The sequence below is a fragment of the Odocoileus virginianus genome, chromosome 4 (assembly GCF_023699985.2).
Source record: "Odocoileus virginianus isolate 20LAN1187 ecotype Illinois chromosome 4, Ovbor_1.2, whole genome shotgun sequence".
NCBI classification, from domain to species: domain Eukaryota; kingdom Metazoa; phylum Chordata; class Mammalia; order Artiodactyla; family Cervidae; genus Odocoileus; species Odocoileus virginianus.
In genome coordinates this window covers 28,856,162-28,873,266 of record NC_069677.1, presented here as the reverse complement: position 1 = coordinate 28,873,266, position 17,105 = coordinate 28,856,162, and the positions used below count along the sequence as shown (strand labels likewise).

General features: G+C 40.8%; 1 protein-coding gene and 1 long non-coding RNA gene across 16 annotated transcripts in view; one reads left to right on the top strand and one right to left on the bottom strand.

Annotated features, from left to right (window-relative positions):
- The window catches only part of PEX5L (peroxisomal biogenesis factor 5 like), a 272,998-nt gene that overhangs the window by 161,634 nt on the left and 94,259 nt on the right, over positions 1-17,105 (bottom strand). The window lies entirely within an intron of this gene.
- LOC139034656 (uncharacterized) lies at positions 3,335-5,374 on the top strand. Its single transcript, XR_011487149.1, has 2 exons — positions 3,335-4,892; positions 5,054-5,374. It is a non-coding gene; the product is annotated as an uncharacterized lncRNA (long non-coding RNA).

The window sequence follows — 17,105 nt, the reverse complement described above, 5'->3', positions numbered from 1 at the left end:
ATATCATCATCACGTCTTAGGCTGTCAAGACCTCAAGGAGCTCCTTTCATTTTTTTTGGAGGAGGAAAGTGAAGCCTATAGGGGTGAAGTCAATTTTATAAGGTCACCAAGTTGGTTGGTGGCAAAACCTAGAACAGAATCCTGACTTCCTGACTGTTAATTCTTCTCCCAATCTGCTTCAGAGATCATGTCTGGCATATATTTATAATGATAGAATCACACTGAAAAGGATGATTTTTCTCCCCAAATACTTTTTTTCAAGATTATAAATATCTTTAAAAATGACAAGATGCCTGAAGCCGTATGCTCTGATGTATTTAAATTATTCTTATCTGTTTCTTTTAAGAGAAGCTCGCTGTGTGTTTTTCTCCTAACGAGGCTTAAAGAAGTGTCGTTTCCAAGCTTATAAATTAAAAGTTCCTTGGATACAGCACGGTCCAATTAACTCAAATGCTAACCAGAGGGGTCCTGAGATATTCAGTTCATTTTACATGTACCCTGAACTCAATTTTCTTTAGCTTCACTTGTAATGAAAGAAACAGAAATAAGAATGAGATGTCCATTTCTGTCTATCAGATTGGCAAAGATTAAAACAAGTGACACTCTCTTGGCTGGAGTACAGGTAAAGAAGATTCATGTTCTGAATATGGGAGGGGACCTGACATAGTCTTTTTATTTATTTTTTAAAATTTATTTTTAATTGGAGAATAATTGCTTTACAAGGTTGTGGTGGTTTCTGCCATACATCAACATGAATCAGCCATAGGTATACATATGTCCCCTTCCTCTTGAACCTCCCGCCCACTTCCCACCTTGTCCCATTCCTCTCGGTTGTCACAGAGCACTAGATCTGAACTCCCTGAATCATATAGCAAATTCCCACTGGCTATCTTATTATACATATGATGATGTATATGTTTCAATGAATTGTTACTTGCTCAGTCGTCTCCAACTCTTTGCAACTCCATGGACTATAACCCACCAGGCTCCTCTGTCCATGGAATTCTCCAGGCAAGAATACTGGAGTGGGTTGGCATTTCCTTCTCCAGGTAATCTTCCCAACCCAGGAATCGAGCCCAGGTCTCCCACATTTCAGGCAGACTCTTTATCATCTGAGCCACCAGGGAAGCCACTTTCCTAACAACAGCTTTGCTTCCAGTTATTTATAAATAACTGGACCACGCTGTATCCAAGAAAAGTGCAAAGATGTCCATGTACAAAGATGTTTTCCCCCAAATTATTATTATTATTATTATTATTATTTTGGCCACACTGTGAAGCTTGTGGGATCTTAGTTCCCCTACCAGGAACTGAACCCTGGCCCCTGGCAGTGGAAGCTTGGAGGCCTAACCACTGGACTGCCAGTGAATACTCTCCCAGTAATTTAGAAGTATGAAAATCTACAAGCATTCTAAAGTCTATGAATTGGGGATTAGTTTTATATATTATCATATAATGTAATCCATAAGATGAAATTCTACATAGCTATTAAAAAACATAAATAATATTGGTATACATGCATGCTCAGTTGTTTCAGTCATGCATGACTCTTTGAGACCCCATGGACTGTAACCCACCAGGCTCCTCTGTCCATTGGGTTTTCCAAGCAAGAATACTAGAGCAGGTTGCCATTTCCTCCTCCAGGGGATCTTCCTGACCTATGGATTGAACCCGCGTCTCCTGTGGCTCCTGCATTTGCAGGCGGATTCTTTACCACTGAGCCACCGGGAAGCCCAAATTATATTTACCAAGATCTAAATATCTCCAGGATACAGGAAGGAGAGGAAAAAAAATAGTTGAACCCCTCAAATATAATATGATCATATTTATGTAAAATTGTGTGTGGGTGATTATAGGAAGATGTATGTAAGAATAACCCCTAAAATGTTAAAAGCAATTATCTTCAGATGGTAAATTTGAGTTGCTTCCCCCTCGCTTTATGTTTGCATGAATTTTATACATAAGCAGGTATAAGCTTTATAATTAGAAAAAAAAGATCTACTTTCATATTTTAAACAACATGAAGCTGAATATGTTTAGATATTGCCAAATTATGCTTTATGATATTTTGAGAAATGAACATGAGGCAAATACATTTGAGACATTTCAAAAGCCACACGTGATTGGGTTTCAAATATAATTTGATTTGAATCTTCTTTCAAATTGGAAAAATAAAAGGTAACTAAAGCTCTAGTTATGTCATTAACTTTTTTATAAAGACACTTTTGATGGAATAATTCATGACCCCAGACTTTTATCCACATACATTTCATATTGATTCCAGCAGTGATTGCTGTTCTCGACCACCTGTGTTCTTCCTGATCATGTACCCAGTGACATTAGTTACTAGGAACCCCATGGCCAGTCACGGAGATGACAATGGCCACCCGCTGCAGAACTGCTATGTGCACATGTGCCCTCCATGCAGGAGCTGTCGCCCACCCCCCCAGATGACGCTGCTAATGCTGGCACTTCAGGAAGCATGTCCTGGATTAAGTGACTGGAGCAATGCATGATTCCCTATTTTGAGAAAACTGATTTCAACACCAGTGAAATACCTATTGCTAAAAAGCAAGCATTTCAAATGAGTTTTTAACTGAAATTGGAAAATAGTCTGAAATTTAGAACTAGAACTGTTGATAAAATAGGGATAGAATTTTAACAGTTCTAATTAATTATGTTCAGTCCTTACTTTTCTGATTTTAAGTTACAGCAAGTGGGCCTGTGTGTCTGGTGTCAAATGAGAGTGGCAGGTACTTAGAACACATTATTGAAGGAATGCGGTTCCACTTTACACTAAACTTTTTTTGAGCACTCGAGTCCCTGAAGAGTTCCATCCCCAGAGATTCTGATCCAGTAGGTCTGCGGTGAGACCCTGAATTTGCATTTCTAGTAAGCTTCCAGGTGGTGCTGATGGACAACCTTGAGTAGTTTTGCTTTAGGTTGCATTCCATTCCTTATATTTTCTGACACTTGAGAGTTTGAAATGTGGCCCATTCTGACACGCCGGATGGAAGAAGAGTACTTCTCTATCTGAGAAGGTTGTTACAGTACTCAGAAGGACCCCATGGGATACAAAAGAAGAAGGGACTATCCTCTCAGACCAGCTAGGAATATCTGCCAAGTCCAGCCTGGCGATTGATGAGCATAGCAGATGCCCTGGCCAGCTTGCTTTCACAACCAGTCTGCACCGACCCTCTCCAGACTGGGTAGGTTGGCATACAATTCGTGCATATGAATAGCTGCTACTTGGAAATTGTCCTATATGTATTTGCATAGAGTAAAATTTGCATTTACATATAGTACATTTCTGTGCAAGCGGATATGGCAGGATCTATGTATATACATAGCAGGAAGATTGGAAAGGATGTGTATAGTGAACCAGGAATTAAGCTAAATGTCTGTTGGGTAAACTTGACTATATAAGGAAAAGGAAGACCAGTGAGAATTAGCACTAATGAACCCTTCATTATCTATCACGAACTGTTAAGAATCTTCACACAGTGTCTCAGTTACTCCTTAGGATAAATGACATCATAAGATGGGCTTTAATGTTCCTTATTCAGTGCATGAGGTCTCTGAGTCTCAGAGATGAAACAACGTGCCTAGAAAAATGAAGTTACTAAATGGCAGATCTGGAATTCAGTCACATCTGACTTCAAAGTCTATACTTTCACCAATCTATTCTCATTGACAAAACATGAATCAAATAAAAATTTGATGAGAAAATATAATTATGAATCTAATATCAATTTGTATTCTATAGGCCATTTATTACCATGGTTGTGTGGGTTTTGCTGTGTATACAAAAGGGCTCAATACTAATACTCTAATTGTTTGGAAACTACCATCTCTAAAATATTGATTGTCTTATGCAGTAGCATTTGATTGAACTAATGTACTTTTTCAAAACATTGTTTTTTCTTGCTGGTGCAATCTCTTATATTAAAGAATCATTGTGTTTGCACACCTCTTCATTATAAATGGTCAGATGGCAATTTTAAAGCATTTTGGATAGCAGCGGACCAGTTTTGGCAGAAGTAATCTGGCCAACAATCAAACCCAGAAGAAAAACCACGCTTATGAAAATTCCTGTATGATTGCGTTGTTACTGAGAATTATTTTTTGAAAAGGTTGTGTATGTGGAAACAGAGAAACCGAAGGAGCCATTGAGGTGAGACTTATTAATATTAGCCCTAACTTACAATATGAAGTATATACCACTGTAGTCACAAAAATATTCTTAGGAAGAATTTATAACACAGGAAAATGATAATGTAATGTTATGTGAAAAAAGAGAACAAAAGTGTATATGCAGGTGGTTTCAATTAAGGAAAACCATACATGCAGAGGAAAAAAAGATGTGGAGGCCTACAACAAAATAGTATTATTTTGGGGATGTGTTTATGGGTTATTTTTGATTTCTTTAAAACTAAGTGTAATTTCTTGTTATTTTTGGGTGGGGCATAGATTAATGGGAAGAAATGCACCTTTTATTTTTTAAGTTAACTTACTGATTCTTTCCTTATTCAAGCTTAAAGTAAGCAGAACAAATTATTTTGAAAACTATCATGGTAGCCTATATTCTAGTGTGTGTGTGTGTGTGTGTGTGTGTGTGTGTGTGTATGTGTGTGTGCATGCGAGGGAGAGGGAGAAAGAAAAAAGAAATGAAGAGATGGGAATAGGGTAGTGAGGGTGGTTGGTTTAGGCCAAACAGTTTCTGATTGTTCATATTTTTTTTTGGAAGCTGGTTCACACACTAGCAAAGCATCTCAACGTCTTTCAGGATTAAGATGCCAATACATTTCAGATGGTATTCATCTACATTTAAACAAGTGGAGAGGAAGAAGAGGAAGACAGACAACTTACCTCTTCATTTCTTGAAGTCTGAAGTGAGTTAATAAAATCTCTTAGAACACTTGCCATTTAGGAAATGTTAGCTGTTATTGAATCAAAAGGAGCTACTTTTAGTTTCTAAATTAAGTTTTAGATTTAATGATTTCCCCCTTTTTGTCTTGCCTAGGTAACCTAACTTTGTTATATTAACTTTCAGGAAAACCTACAATTTGCAAAAGAAGCTTGACTCTCAAGGAATTAGGTCTTTGCTAAGAGGGCTGGATGCAGTTCTGTGTAGGTGCCCTTGACAGGAGAAGGGACAGAGTGTCCTGCGCCTCCCTGAGAAAGACTCATAGTCACCAAGGCGAAGGACTAGGATGATGATGGATTAATACAGTTCCTGACCTTCCAGCCTCTTTCTTCTCTACTGTCTCTGAGATTGCCTTGAAAGTCTTAATCTTGCTCCATGGCTATAAGCACTGTCTTCAGCACTGAGAAGTGTATTGGGGTTTCTGAAAATAAAAGCAAGGAAAATACACTTGACAATCTGCATGATGGTGTGTTTCCCTAGTTACTTAGTTATGTTCCAAGTGTATAAAACTATGCCCATACTGAGTGAGGTGGATGCCTCTGTGCTAAAATGGCATGGATGGAATCCTGCAGTCATCTAAGCAGTCAACACATGTCTACTGTATCCCTAAGTATACAAAGTGCTAAAAAAATATGAACAAATGTATAAAAGCAGATACTATCCTGAGGAGCTTCAAGCAATCTTGTGTGGTGGTGTTTACAATAGTAAAAAGTTATAATAGTAAACTACCACATATTACTTATGTTGCAACAGTAAAAAGTTCATATTGCTTTATATTTATAGAATTATTAATAAAATCCAATTAAAGTGTGGAGTCTAGTTAATGGTAATGTACCAAAGAACCAATATTGGTTCATTAGTTGTGGCAAATGTACCATATTAATGTAAGATACTAACAACAGGGGAAATTGAATGCAGGGTATGTGGGGACTCTATGTTTAACCTTTGTACTTTTCTGTAAATCCAGACATAGAGAACAAAGGTACGGCTGCCAAGGGGGGAGGGTGGGGTGGGAGGAACTGGGAGATTGGGATAGACACATTACACTGTGATACTATCTATAAAATAGGTACTATGTATAATATAGGTAACTAACAAGATACTGTACAGCACAGGGAACTCTACTTAATGTACTGTGGTGACCTAAACGGGAAGGAAATCCAACAGGGAAGGGATAGATGTATATGTATGGCTGATTTGTCTTGCTGAACAGTAGAAATTAACACAACATTGTAAAGCAACTATATTCCAGTAAAAATCAGTTAAAAAACAAAACTATTCTAAAAGAAAAAGTTTGTTTTAAAAAATCAAATAGCATTTGTTAAGCACTGCAAATGGTTTTGCCTGCCTATAAGCATACTTTTGATCTCTCAACCCTGGCTTCCTATCATTTAACTATCATATGACAATAATCTGCAATCATATGATGAAAATTCACCTTAATTTTATTCTCTCTGGGAGAGTCCAATATGCTCACCAGTTCCAGTTGTAAGTCCCAACTGCACAGACTCTAGGCCTTGGGTTGCCCCTTCAGTGGACGAAAGACATATATAACCAGCTATGGTGGAAACCAGGTCAGTTCTTTGACTTGAGAGAAACCAGGTATCCTCAGCAGGTCTGGATACCTGGTTCTAAGGATTTGGTAATGCTGGAATCTTAATTCAAGGGTGCTGGTGTCATTTCTCATGGGTGTCTAACATTCATCAAGTTTGGTGCATTGGAACAGGAAGGAGGCAGGAAGGTGAGGCTCCTCTTGAGTAAAATGATAATGCTATCTCCTCTTTGAGCTTCATCTGAAAAGCAGGGTCAGATCCAGCATTGCTTGCTTCCTCTCGACTCCATCCAAGCAGAGTGCCAGCACCAGCGCCTCTTTAGCTCCACCTCCACCACCTCCTCCATTCCCACCTATGCTCCCTCCGCTGCTTCTATTACCCACCCACCTCCCATCACCTCTGCCACCATCTCCATCACCGTTACTGCTCCCACTACCTCCTATACCCCTACCAACTCCAACATCACTTTCACCACTACCACTTCCATTGCTATCACCACCACCTCATAATTATGGCACTGGAAGGTTTACTGAACATCACGATGACTGACTCTTTAGAGGTAAACATCTTTCAGATGAACTCTGCGAGGTGAATATAGAAAATGGGGATGAAACCTCTCAAGCAAAGGTCCAAAGAAATGAAATTGCTCATGACATCCAGGCCAGAAATCCCTCTTTTCACCTATTTAAGTGTGGGCTAGCTGACCACCCTCTTTCCCATTAGGTTCAAGAGTACAGATGATACATGCATCACACCCATCCTGAATGATGGGACATTCAGATGAGACATTAGAAGGTATTTAATCTGTCAATCCCTCAAAACTGTGCATCTGAACAAATGGTTTTAAAATCCAGTTACTCTGGAGATTCAACAAGAGCTGCCTGGTGTAATTAGATCAGCATGATAAATTTAAACCTCTAAACCATCATTTAACACTTTGGTAGGTAAGGGAAATAGTGTGTTTAATAAAACTGTCTGCATCCACTGGGATTGGTATTATAAGGTTCAAAATAAGAGCTGACAGGGAAAAGAGTACAGAACAACACAATGGAAAGGTGAAAACTCTAAGTGGGGAAAAGGAGCTTTCAAAGGAGACATGCTTCAAGGAGAGTATGCAGGTGTATGGGCAGGGGAAGCTCAAATTCTCTTTAGAGTATTTCAAATTCATGGTAGTCATTGTTCATTTCAGAAGCTGAATTTCAGAGAGGGGCACTGTATCTTCTAAATGTTTCTGGGACCTTCTGAATGTTATGAGACCAGCAATGGCTTAAGTCTTTAGATCCCAGTCTTAAATCTCCTCTGTAGTTCAGCATATAGTCACCTACTGCATTAGAAGCTAAGTCTGATGTATCAATTGTCAGAAGTGTTTTATCCACAGGATCATAAAACATGAGCCCTAAACGCATGGATGGGCCTAGTGAATGGCTCGCGAACTGGGGAAAATACTGCTTTGTGCTCTTGGAACTCAGCTGCAGGACTTGATGCCATTTGAATTACTCTGGGAAATTCACTGCACCTAAGAATTATACCTCAGATTCTTTGTCCTGAAAATTAACTTTCCCACATGGCCTTCTTTTTATGAGGGTAGAGGTTCTAGGACAATAATTTTTGATTGAGTAGGCATCCTTTGAAATAAAAATACTTAAAAAAAACCCTCAGGAGTGATCAATCTTAAAAAATAGGCTTAACACATACCTCTCACTAGAAAGTGTCAGTAAAGACTTCTTGAAATTCTTAGTCTGGTGGTTCTCAAAGTGTGGTCCCTAGACCAAAAGCATTCTCATCACCCAAGCACTTGTTGTTCAGTCACTAAGTTGTGTCTGACTCTTTGCAGCCCCATGGACTGCAGCATGCCAGGCTTCTCTGTCCTTCACTATCTCCCAGAGTTTTCTCAAACTCATGTCCATTGAGTTGGTGATGCTATCCAACCATCTCATCATCTGTTGCCCCCTTTTCCTCCTGCCCTCAATATTTCCCAGCATCAGGGTCTTTTCCAGTGAGTTGGTGCTTGTTAGAAATGTAAGCACTTGTTAGAAATGTAAATTCTCTAATTAATCAGAAACTGTAGGACTGGTGCTTGTGTTGATGGTTGTTTTTGAATCCTTAAACTAAAGTAAGATATTCTAGAAGGTTTGAAAGAGACTGAATAAAGTATTTAGGTTTTAGGGTCTTATAGCTTTAAAAGAAATCTGAAGAAAGCAGAGGCTGGATCTGAGTTTTGAATGTATGTGGCTGTCTGTGTTAAGCACAAATACATAGGCTTTTAGGCCTGGAGGAGACCTTATAACATACAGCCCAGGTGGGCCCCTCATTAACACAAATGCAGAAAGGTTCAAATGAGCAATTCCTAAACTTCTTTCATTACCCAGAGTGGAGCACCCCAACCAACATGTTCACATCCATGAGGAGGTTACAGTTGGGCCAGAAGCTGCCCTTGGACCCCACGACTGACTAGGCAGGTCTGGGGTTTTCGGTAAGGCTTGTGACTGGGCACATCTCCTTGGTGGAGAGTGGCCTGAGAAGAGCAAGGTCTGATGGTGCACAGGTGAAAAAAGTTGGGAAGCACTTACCCAGAGAAAGAATGAATTCATGTTATTGAGTATCAACTTACTGTCCTATAAAATGAGGGTGGATAAAAAAATAAAATGAGATTGGTATGAACACAACCAAAGAGTTCCCCAGCAGTGTATCCCAGGAATGCCTGGCATTGGGACTCCTCAGCATTTCACAAAGTGCAGAATTTTAATTTTATTCACCAGAATTCCAGGGAGGGTGAAGAAGCGTGTGCTGATCCTTGCTGGGTACCATTCAGAGCTGGGGACTTGGCCATGCTTCCCAGGAACTACATACAGAGGGGACAGTCAAGTCCAAGAAGCCTGAATTCTGGGTGCAGGTGAGCAGAGATGGGTGAGAACAAAGTATGGAGGAGGGGGGATGGGCAGCGAGGGAGGGAAAAAGAGAGAAAGAGAGAGAGAGGAGGAGATGGATCAGCAGTTCCCATGAACAGGAAAGTTTAACGAGTGGGAAAGAGAGATATTAGTGAGAGGTTTTCTGTGTGAGGTGTGTGAGACCCCCCTCAGTCACCACTATCAGGAAACTTCCTTAATTATCTGCAGTATTCTTCAAAGCTGTCTCTTTGAAATGACACAGTTCATAGATTGGGCTGTATGTGGCTCCAGTCACACTCAGGTTAGATAAACTCTATACAGGATTCATATCCCTCTACAGGAACAGCAACCTTATGCTCCATTTTTTTTTTTTTGTTCTGCCTGTACTTTCAGAGCAAGATAAAACTCCTTAAAAACAACATGGATTCAATCACCAGAGACTTAATTTAGAGAAAATTTCCCCTCATTTATTGAAGATTAAAGAAACCAATACATTTATACAGTAATATGAGCTCATTATTTTAGTCCAAATAATGATCTTCTAGCACCCAAGGGAAAAAAAATGACCTACCACTGCAGTGTTTAGAGTTTTCAAGATGTAAAAGACAGAAGGGAAAGAGAATTAGCAACCTTCTCCCTTCTCTCTTCCCCCAAATCATTTAACGAGTGGTTACTATGTGCCAGACACTATGGAGGCAAGAAAGATGAATAAGATAGAATCAATGATCCTCTACATTCAGAAAGATTGAAGTATAATAGTAGTGACAGACAGTGGATAAAACAGTGTGAAAAGTGGCATATGATAGAAATATGCCAAGAGTGGGACACAGATGAGAAGTACCATTTATTACTTATTGCAGGCCAAGTGCTATTGTAAATGTTAAAGATGTATTGACTTATTTTATTGTGATAAAGGATATATAACATGAAACTTCCCATTTTAGTCATTTTTAGGAGGATGATTCAGTGGCATTAAGTACATTCACACTACTGTACAACCGTCACCACTATCCATCTCCACAACATTTTCATCTCAAGCTGAAACTCTGTACCCAGTGGGAACCAACTCCACATTCCCTGATCCCCCAGCACCTGGCAACAACCACCATTCTTTCTGTCTCTGTGAATTTGACTACTCTAGGTTCTTCATACATCTGGAACATTTGTCCTTTTGTGTCTGGCTTATTTCACTAAGTATAATGCTATGGTAAGTATTCAAACAGGCAGTCTTCACGTGATTCTCATAACTGTCAGGTTGGTAGCATTTCCCCCATTTTACAGATGAAGTCAGTGATGATCAGAGAGGTAGGAGTTCAAAAATCACGGATAATGAACAGCACAGCTGGAATTTGAACCCTGGTCTGCGTGGCGCTAAAGCCTTTGCCACAACACAACAGCTGGTAGGGAAGAGAGGGGAGTCAGAGTAGTTACAAAAATTCAACCAGCCAACTCAAACCTTTCTGATGTGGCTCATACTAGCTATAGGATTAGGACGGCTCTCTCTTTGAAAGGAAAAGTGAAAGTGAAAGTGTTAGTCTGTCAGTTGTGTCCGACTCTTTGAGACCCCATGGACTGTAGGCTGCCAGGCTCCTCCGTCCATGGAATTCTCCAGGCAAGAACATTGGAATGGGTTGTCATTTTCTCCTCCAGGGAATCTTCCTGACCCAGGGATCGAACCCAAGTCTCCTGCACTGCAGGGGGATTCTTTACCATCTGAGCCACAGGGAACAAGACTTGAAATCAGTTATCTCAAAAAGAAGGTTGATGGGAGGGAGAGCATCTAGATCTGAGGTTTGCTCTGCTTTTCACAACTGTGAGAAAAAGTTGTGGTAAGTACACTTATCACTCTATGGAGTCCTCCCAGAAAGTGGCTGCTGAGCTGAAAGTAATTGTTACAGCTTTTTCTGTGTTGCTCCAAACAAGTGAGGGCCACATCTCCCCTCTGAGGGCTCCTTTCAGAGGCTGATACTTTGACTGATTTGATCGTTTTAGAGTCCTTTGCACCGGGAGCCTGAGGGGGGCCACTCCCAATGCAGCACGCCTCTCGGGGCTGTTTGGGAGAGGGTTGTGTCTGTAGTGGCCAGAGCAATGACAGCACTCTGGGCTTGAGGTGATTGTCGGCTCGCTTGGAGCCCCTGACCACTGCCTCTGTGCCCATGCCCAAGGCCCCCAGCTCTCCAGGGATGAGATCTCCTCCCTTTTGAATCTCCTGGTCCTCCTGTGTCTCATGTTGCACCCAGCCTCTTCCTCCCTGCCCAAGCCCATGAGATGAACAGATTCTCCCCTCCCGTTGCCTTCTCTGTGAATATGTTACTCGCTCAGGGATGTCTGACTCTTTGTGGCCCCATGGACTGTAGCCTCCAGGCCCCTCTGTCCATGGAGCTCTCCAGGCAAGAATACCTGAGTGGGTTGCCATGCCCTTCTCCATGGGATCTGACCCAGGCACTGGACTCGGGTCTTCTGCATCGGCAGGCAGATCCTTTACCATCTGAGCCACCAGAGAGGGCTACCCTTGCTTTTTTAATCCGTTGTTAAATACCTCAGATGATTTGCAAAACACACTTTGGGGTGGTGGTGGGGGGCGGGCGGTGAACATAATGAAGATGATAGGAGGCAGGGACAAGGCTCACCTTTCAACTCAGCCTCCCAGACTCCCAGATTCACACCCTGGTCTGGCCGCTTGAGGCAGGCTGCCTCTTGTGATGGAAGCGAGAACAACCAAAGGGCATGGTTTCAGGTTGACCTTTTCTTTCTCTCCATGTTATGTCCTTTCATCTTAATTACAGCAGATGTAGAGTACAACATTTGGTACCAGGAGACCTGGGTTCTGATTCTGACTTTATTAGTTACAAGCTGGGCATCCTTGAGCAATGCACTAATGTCTCTGAACTTCAGTTTACTTTTCTATCAAATGGGGATAATAACATAACAATACTGACATTCAGGGTTATTCTATGACAATCGAATGGTTTAACATCTACCCTGGCACTTCTAAAAATAAAACACTACACAAGAGTTGATTCTTTTTTTTTTTTTTTTGTACTGTATTTACTTTTAGGACTCTATTTATGCTGCATGAAGGTTAGCACTGGGATCAAAGCAAAAATATGTATTAAGTTCATGCCACTTAATCAACGCTTGTACTCCATAGACCACTCACTGTATGTCCAGTGGTTGCCTTGACCATGGAAAACAAATCATCTCATCTTTTAGTGTAGAGATTGCCAAGCCAATACATATTCCTGCATAAATGAGTGAATTTTTCATTTGTTGCACAATGAATCACATCTACTTCCTCATTTCCTAAAATGAAATCATCTAATGAATTGGATGAACGAAGATGAAAACTGGCTTTTAATTCATTTATTCAAAGTATTTAAGTGTGTAACAATTAGCTTGCAGTAAATTACTGTGAGGGGAACAGAAGCTCATGTTCAATTAGTCAAATTCTTTGCTGTAGTGTTTAGATACGGAAAACTCAGTTTCTGTCCACTGAAAGCTAATTTTTTTGGAAGCTGAAGGCATTCTGAATTCTGGGAGCAAGATTTCTTTTACCACGTGAAGAATTACAAAAAGACAGATGAGGCAGTGCATGCAAAGCATGTGACATCTGTGGCCTACTGCTGTCATTATATGAGACAGAAAAACAAGGCTTGAATTCTTTGATGCTTAAGTCAGACAAAGGTCTCTTGAAGGACTCAGTCACAATTCTCAACACAATGCTTAATTCTACCAATTCTGCTCCATCTCCTTTTTCTTTTCTACAACCACGATTCAAATGCCATAGGAAAAATAGAAGGAAACAGGACCAGAGAAGGCTTCCTGGTAAAACTGGGTAGCTCAAATATTTAGAGCAACAGATGCTTAATTTTAATGAGACCCTCAACAAACTTTCCAGATGAATATGTCCTCCCAAGGAAACTATAATGATCAAAAGAGTTTGTAAACTGATGGCCATTCAAATTACAGTTAGGATCATTTATGAATGCACAGACTACTTCCCCACAAAAAAACAGATCACACCATTAATATCTTTCATCAGGAGTTATTCCAAACTTTAGAGAGTAGAGAGAATATGCCAGAAATTTTAGAAACATGAGTCCACATCAGGTCCTGCTGGAAGAGCAACTATTAACTCAGATAATAGCAGATGGTTGCCTACAGAGATGCATGAATGATAAGATGTTTTGTCTGCACTCAGCCTCTTAAGAAGAAATTTTTATTAAACAAAATCAAAAGACTATGGCCTCTACTAGAAAAGCTCAAGCTTGAACTTGAGTTCAAATCTGGTCTTGAATACTCAAGGCAGTTTTCTTAAATTTTCAACCTTAGGGTTCATCATTTGTGAAAATGGGGATAAAATTGCTCATTTTACAGTGCTGGTGTATGGATTAAATGAAATGCCTAGAAAAATCTAGCATGGCCTGGCATGTATCAGGAGCTTAATAAATACAAGTTTCCCTTTTTCTTCCCTTAGCCTCCCCCAGACTACCACACAATTGCACTCATCTCACATGCTAGTAAAGTAATGCTCAAAATTCTCCAAGCCAGGCTTCAACAATAGTGAATGGTGAACTTGCAGATGTTCAAGCTGGATTTAGAAAAGGCAGAGGAACCAGAGAGCAAATTGCCAACATCTGTTGGATCAGTGAAAAAGCAAGAGAATACCAGAAAAACTTCTGCTTTATTGATTATGTCAAAGCCTTTGACTGTGCAGATCCCAACAAACTGTTGGAAAATTCTTCAAGAGATGGGAATACTCCTTTCACTGCCTCTTGAGAAATCTGTATAGGTCAAGAAGCAATAGTTAGAACTGGACATGGAACAACAGACTGGTTCCAAATTGGGAAAGGAGTACGTCAAGGCTGTATATTGTCACCCTGCTTATTTAACTCATATGCAGAGTACCTCATGCAAAATACCGGGTTGGATGAAGCACAAGCTGGAGTCAAGATTGCCGGGAGAGATATCAACAACCTCAGATATGCAGATAGCACCACCCTAACGGGACAAAGCGAAGAACTAAAGAGCCTCTTGATGAAAGTGAAAGAGGAGAGTGAAAAAGCTGGCTTAAAACTCAACATTCAAAAAATGAAGATCATGGCATCTGGTTCCATCACTTCATGGCAAATAAATGGGGAAAAAATGGAAACAGTGACAAACTATTCTCTTGGACTCCAAAATCACTACAGATGGGGACTGTAGCCCTAAAATTAAAAGATACTTGCTCCCTGGAAGAAAAGTTATGACCAACCTAGACAGCAAATTAAAAAGCAGAGACATTACTTTGCTGACAAAGGTCCATCTAGTCAAAGCTATGGTTTTTTCCAGTAGTCATGTACAGACGTGAGAGTTGGACTATAAAAAAAGCTGAGACCCAAAGAATTCATACTGTTGAACAGAGGTGTTGGAGAAGACTGTTGAGAGTCCCTTGGACTGCAAGGAGATCCAACCAGTCCATCCTAAAGGAGATCAGTCCTGAATATTCATTGGGAGGACTGATGCTGAAGCTGAAACTCCAATATTTCAGCCACCTGATGCGAAGAACTGATTCACTGGAAAAGACCGTGACCCTGGGAAAGACCGAAGGCAGGAGGAGAAGGGGATGACAGAGGATGAGATGGTTGGATGGCATCACTGACTCAATGGACATGAGTTTGAGCAAGCTCTGGGAGTTGGTGATGGACAGGGAAGCCTGGTGTGTTGCAGTCCATGGGGTCACAAAGAGTTGGATGCAACTGAACTGACTGAGCCTCCCGCAAACTGACAAATATTTCTTTTTTACAAAATTAATTATGCTCCTTAAAATGATCATATCACACATTACTGGTGTATTGTTTACAAACCAACTCTTACAAATCTTGTAAGATCTTAATTTATGCCCATTTTAAGGCACATTTAGCCATTTTTCTGTTATTATTTGAGGAAGGAGCACAAACACCTGTGACACACCCATAACAATCTGCAAGCCCCTTTTCTACACACAGAAACAGGAACTCACTCTAATGACAGGAAAGGCAAGATCACAGAACTGGTAAGTGGCAGAATCAGGACTTAAACTCAGATCTCTTAATCTGTCTCTTTGTCCTCTTCCTAATGCAAAACTGCCTCTCAGTATGTTTATTTCTTGATATTTTGTCGCAGTGCTGACCTCAAAGTCACATTTGAAATGAGAAAAGCTGTGCAGAGCTTGCACTCAGAATATCTCCTATCTTACTGTCTGCTCCAGAAACAATAGTGACACATTTAAGACAATTTGCAACTGCTTCTTTTGTGATACCATTGGATGGAACCAACTGCACTTAATCCCATTTCAAGGCCCAGAAACCAGGGAGGGGCTAGTGGATGGGAGTTCTAGGTGGCTCTTTTGTGATATGGTCTGGACAGCGTGTGACGGGGCTAGAGCTTGAGTACTAGGACACCAGGGCTGGGGCAGATTTGCTGAATGATGACTCAGGAGTCCAAGCTGGTGTCCCCACTGAAGGAGGATACTTGGCATCGTCATTAAGAGCACAGACTTTTAATTTCAGTTAAGTCTCTCTGCCATTTACTATCTTGTGCCCTTGAACAGCTTTCTCAGTCTGAGTCTCGATATCTTCACCTTTTAATTGGGGTTAATGGCAACTACCTCTCAAAGTTATTCATAAAGGTTAAAGAACTAATGTGTGTAAACCTCTTTACATGATGCCAGGCTAGCTAAGATTGCAGCCTCCGCCAGGATCCAGCATCTTGGCAGCTCGTACGGAGCCTAGCACAGTGCGTGGAACACACGAGAGGCCCAGTAAATGTTTAACAGGATTGTACCTTCCGTCAGTGGGAAGGAACCTTTCCTTAGGATTGCTGGGGCATTAGTGCTGTGATCTGCTGGTGCTCCACTTGCTGCTGCTTCACGGCAGCCAGTTCTTCTGCTGGGCAGCTCTGATGGGAAGGTCTCTTAAACATACCAGATCAGAATCTGTCTCCTTTCACTGCCACTCATTCGTCTCAGTGATCCCACCTGAGGTCACACGGTACATTCTCTGCCTCTTCTATGTGGTTGGAGAGTGAAATTCTATGACTATGGAATTTTTCAAAACTTAAAAGCCAGTAGCCTGCAAGCCAAATTCAGGGTATACTTAGATGTGTTTTATTAGCCTGCAATGTTGAAAAACTGTGCATCTGAATGTTCTCGTTGGGGCATTCATGTTTCAGTTTGCTACAGTCCATACCTCTCCCTACAGCACACGCTCGGCTTCATTCTTTCATATGGTCTCCCTCTGACCTCCAGCCTCTGATTATGTGACCCGTGATGAGCACAAAGAGGAAGTATTTTGAAATCAGAGATGATCTAAACTTGAATCTATGCTCTTGCTGAATAGCATTAAGTGGACTAGCCTCCATGAATCACAGTTTCCCCAGTGGTATCTGGGCTGCTCCAACCTGCCTTCCAAGACTGCTGCGAAGATTAAATGAAATAGCTCCTAGGACAGTGCTAGGCACAGGCAGGGACTTAGGAAATATGAACACACAACAGTTCATCCCCACCGAAATTCCTTGTTTAACAGGTCCAACTTGGAGACTGAAGAAAGAAAAAATATCAGAGATGAAACAGTTGGGTGAGGAACTACATTAGGAATAGAAGTAAGGATGAGAACAAGAAGCAAGAAAGAAGATGATAAAACAACCAATTTCCAAAGCACACGTGGATTCTGAAAAACTCCAAGCAGAGTCAGTAACAGGGTTTCATGGCTACTGGAA